The sequence below is a fragment of the Anguilla rostrata genome, chromosome 2 (genome assembly GCF_018555375.3).
Source record: "Anguilla rostrata isolate EN2019 chromosome 2, ASM1855537v3, whole genome shotgun sequence".
Taxonomy (NCBI): domain Eukaryota; kingdom Metazoa; phylum Chordata; class Actinopteri; order Anguilliformes; family Anguillidae; genus Anguilla; species Anguilla rostrata.
In genome coordinates this window covers 44,987,745-44,992,797 of record NC_057934.1, presented here as the reverse complement: position 1 = coordinate 44,992,797, position 5,053 = coordinate 44,987,745, and the positions used below count along the sequence as shown (strand labels likewise).

Genomic DNA, 5,053 nt, shown 5'->3' with positions numbered 1-5,053 from the left:
AGAGCTTATTTGGGTTTCTGGGCCCTGGACTTGTAGGAAACAGGCTGTTCTTCTGTAGTCTAGTTTACCTAACTTCTCTTTTTCTTTGTCTTAGTTTGTGTCTTATAGTAACTTTTCATGATTATTACAGTGATAATTAGCATTATGGTTATTACTGTTTCTCTGCAGAAAGCTGTTGGCATTATATTTATAGATATTTAATGTATATTTTTTAATTACCCTTCAGAAAAGAGTCTCACATATGTGCATATTAGCCTGTTCATCCACGTTTTTAAAGAGACGTGAAACTCTCTGATCACGTTGCTGTTTGAGGTAATGACCGTCCACATATAGTCCTCTTGGCAAAAATTTGCATGCAAGCATTTTGAATTGCATGAGACTCATTCCATAGGTAGATTTTTATTCATACATTTTTTTGCTAAGATTAGTTATTCATACCCTGTTTAGCTGAAGAACTCAATTTCCCTTCTGTTTGAAAAAATGCTGTATGTATGTTGAATCTGAAAATAACTGACGAATCCCTGCTCAGTAATGGCCGTGCGCCCTAACACACTGCGTACAGGGACGGAGGAAGTGAGGAGCAGGGCACGTGAAGCGCAGGCGAAGAGCGTCCGGTCGCAGAGCCCGCCCCGCCGACGAGCGCCGGCTCCTCAGTCGTGACGAGCGCCACCATCTCTAAACCCCCCCGTCCCCATCCCTCAGCCATCTCCGAAATGCGGCTACGTTTGGAGTGCCTGCTACGAGGAGACTGTCAGCCTTTGATTTCCCATGCAGAAAGGCCTGGCGCCGCTGGTGAGGGGTGCATTAGAGCGCAGCTGAAGCGCTCAAACAGCTGCAGGTGGGGGCCACGGACGGGACCCCCTTCCGCGCGTCGTGGGGGGGGGGGGCGCAGCGCCCGCTCCCCCTCCCTCCTCTCCCGCTTCCGTCCGGACGTGCTGCGTCTTCCCCGGCCCTAATGAACGTGACACACTCCTCTCCTTGTTCACGCCAATTACGGGGCGGTTGGAGAGCAGCTCGTTACGCCAGCGCGGCGTTTCCGTGAGGCCCGGCTTCGTTAGCCGCCGGAGCGTCACGCTCGGGCGAGGGGCCTCCTCCGGCTCTGCCCCGGCGACGGGCGCCCGGCTCGGCAAAGTCGCGGGCGTAGCGCGTTGCCAAATTGTGTGAGACGTGAAATTGATAAATTGCATTTTTATAAGGCTTTAATTAGGACGAACCATGTATCCATGTCTAGCGTGAGCAAAAAATGAATAAAACAAACATTTGACAATTATCCGTGTAGCGCACTCAATGTCCCGTAACATACAAGTTTTGCCAGTGGCGTGTCTGTGTGTAAGCCAGTTACAAACAGATTGTTTTTGTCAAAATGAGTTTTTAATGCTCAACCGAGTATCACAGAGCAACAGCAAGGAAACGAGTTGCTTCGTTTGCGGTGATTTTTGAATTGGTTAATTAAACGGTTTATTATGCTCCTGGAGTTCGGTGGTGTGAGCACTTCTGAGCCAGTTACAGGTTTTATCTCCCTGTGAACGCTGATATATTCGCTGTGGAGTTAGCACACGGCCCTGCTACTCCTCTCAGTGCTGTGCGTTTGATGTGTCATCAGAGGACGGCTCACCTTAAACTTCTTCGCTCTTGTCACGTCGGACGTGTTCCGGAGACGAGGGCGGGCGGGCGAGCGTGCGGCGGCGGCCGAGCGGAGGCGAGCGTGGGCGCTCGGCGCTTCTTCAGTGCGGAGGGGGAGAGCTCTGGGAGACGGCGCGGCTGTTAATTCAGAAGCCACTTATCGGCCCGCAGCCCTGAGCGCCGAGCAAGACGGTATGGAACCCGCGCGCCTCGTTCACGAGCAGGCTTTCGGCTCCCGTTTAACCGCCGGGCTCCCAGGCGGAGGAAGAGGACCGCTCCCCGCCCTCACCGGGACGGGCGCGTCGGCCTCACGGACGAGTCAGATCCCCTGCGTTCGAGCTTTTAAAGGGCACCACGCTACGCCGGGGTTTACGAGCGCCGCCGCGCCGCCGCGTTCTGAGCGCCGCTGAGCCCCGGTGCACCCCGCAGAGGTTTACTGCCCAGATCCCGTGCGAATCAATCTGAGCGCGCCGGTGGGTTTATGGCACGGCGTGGGCTTTACGACCGCGCGGAAGGTCACCGCGCAGAACCAGGGTTTACTGTTCCTGGAAGACCTGAGGGAGTAATTCACTGAGGGAGTGGCAGCGCTGGTTCCTGCGCAGGAAGTCTCTCGAGCACCGCCTTGCTGTGGTGGTAGCGTGCGGGTGCCTTTCAGTGCTGTTCAGAGAAGGCTAACATGTAGCACTGAGGTAAAGGAGCACTGTTCAGCTAAGCACGTTCGGTTGAAAGAGAATAAGCCGTATAGCTGTGTATAGACATGACGTGCAACTTGGTTTTTGTACCATCCTTATTACATTTAATTACAGTACATTGCAATCGCTTGGCAGAGGCTCTCACCTAGAGCAATGTGTAGTAGTGGAGAACATCATTCTATTACTCTCAGGAATACAAAAATGCGCTATCACCAGAGGCCCATTTATAATCAATGAATGTAATATTAATCTAACAAACAACAATTCTCAAAAGAACATGCAACTAGACAGAAGGCCTATCTTTACACGGCCATACCTGTTACATTATCCAAAAGGAAATCCTGCTGTTCTGAAGCAGTGGGATGTTCCATCCACCAATGGGGGGCCAGAACAGACTGGAGGCATGGTCTGCAAGGGAGGGGGGCTAGAAGGTGCAAGAGGCCCGAGGTAGCTGAACAGAGAGACCTGGCCCGGGTGGAGGCTCTGTTGTTCTTTTAAATATATAATGGAGCTGTCCAGTAGGCTAGCACTAAAGTCTTGAATTTGATGCAAGATGATATAGGTAGCTAGTGGAGGGATGTTACCACAGTAGAACACCATGGGCTTTAATTGGCATTGACATAATTGCTTGACTACAATATACTAGAATGTAAATATTTAATTGAACTAGGCGGTGTCCTGATTTGGAGGAAAAAGCTTTTCTTATTATAATCAGTTGACCACAGCACTGGGAGTTGTTGGGTTCTGCTAAACCACCTCAAAGTGCTTGTGTAACAGCTAGCAGACAGAGTAAGGTTCTTTTTCCCCCTTTCATTTGAACGACTTGTTTTGCTTGTAGCGAAACACAGAGAGGGAGCTCTGTGAGCTCACCCAACTTGTCCAACTTTAGTTTGATTTCGTGCCTCCGGGGAACAGACACTGTCTGAGCTGCAATACCCTAATCAACAAGAGGACCCATTACGTTCTTTTGTTTAGATATCCACAGCTGTCTCCGGCTCTAAAATACAATAAATGAAATACTTGAAAGGGTTTTTTTTGAAGGAAACTTTAGATTTCCTAACGCTTAGTTTTTTTTTTTTTCCGCTGAAGGGAACGCAAGATTCTCCTTCGCTGTATTTGCCATTGCTGTGATGCTCTTTGAAGCCGTAGACTTGAGATTTTCGTTTTTGCGTTCTGAAGCCGACTGTACTTCTCCTCTGAGCGTTCCTGTGATTACGACCCCCCCAGAAACTACCGCGTGCGGAAAGGAGAAAATAAACAGCGCGGTAATGAAGCGGGTGGGGAAAAAAAAACAGAACCTTGAGCCTTACCTCTCCGCTTGACCTCCGACTCCGCATTAGAGCGGAAGCGCTAATTGTCGGCGTGCGTTTCGTTTTAATGTTGTTTGCGGGCCGACGGCTCGGGGGTCCCGGGGAGGGAATCTGTCAGGGCAGGGTAGCGCAGTGGGTTTCCTGCCTGCTCCGTGGAGACGCGACGTAGACGCCAGCCCTTCATTAAAAGCAGCCTGCACATCCCTCACTGCTCATCAGTGAGGGAAGAAGCCGTTAACCCTCTGTGACCTTTGGACAGGCCTCCTTTGGTAAATGATCCTCGGCTCTTTCTAAACTAAGAGAAAAAGAGAGAGAGTGAGAGAGAGAGAGAGAGAGAGAGAGAGAGAGAGAGGAGCTCTACAGGACATGGTACCAACTGACTCAACAGTGATGGACTCATGAAGACAAGATGTTTTTGTGCTGACATTCAGTTCCGATAAGCGTTGTGTTGCAGCGAGATTGATTTGACAACTGGCCATCTTTTCAGTAGTCAAGCAGAAACTCCTTCTCCTCCTCCTCCAGCTGCTTCCAAAGAATGTATTAAAACGTCTCCTGCGTTACTGGCAAGGACATTTCTGTTTCATCTTGAAAAGAAGCATAAGGAGCGAATAATGGAGTTGAACTTCATATCCCAGCGAGAGGAAGTTTTATTAACTTTGGTAGTGGGTGTGAGTCTGATCCATTTCAGCACAAGCGAAGCGATAGGGCTGAGCAGTGAATGCCTGTGAGTACCCGCTGTGCTGATGGACGCTACCGCCTCTCTCCATCCTGAGGTCTGGAGAGATGACGGGCTCTGACGTATCGGGCACAAAAAAGCACCTGCAATCATTTCCTGTGCTGTTTCTCCTCTTTAGCGAGGAGCTCGAGCATTTGTCATGAGAATCCAGCGTCCGGCTTCTTCCTCTGCACAGGAACACCAGCCAGTCTCCCTGTCATGTACGCATCGATTCAGAGCCTGGAATAGCTTGATGATGTTTCAGGCTGCAGATTGATCTCCACGTGGCCAGGTTCTTTTAGTTTTTTTTACCAGAAAAAAATCACAATTATAATCGATCTGTTCTCCAAAGGTGTTCCCGGAAAAAGGCTTTTTGATAATTTTGTGTTTACCTGGCGGTGTGTGTTTGTTTTTTATGTATCCAGAATAAAGTAAATAAAGGCAGAATGAACCCCGTCTCTATGAAATTAAGCCACACACCTGCCTCAACACGAGCATAGCTCACAGCCCTTATTGCAGGAATAATGACTGCAGAGGGACGGATGATGCTGGCTTATATATGGTTCATTATTAGTTTGGGGGTTTGTGTTTTGTGAGATTATCACAGAATACATAGCATGAGGAGAAATATTTCCTTCCAGCACTTGTAATTACACGATATGATCACCTCTCTTTCCTATAGTGTTGGGCAGGCCAGATCACATGTCCATTTA

General features: G+C 49.4%; 1 protein-coding gene across 1 annotated transcript in view; it reads left to right on the top strand.

The window, feature by feature from the left end:
- Positions 1 to 5,053, top strand: part of mad1l1 (mitotic arrest deficient 1 like 1) — a 233,550-nt gene that overhangs the window by 184,087 nt on the left and 44,410 nt on the right. The window lies entirely within an intron of this gene.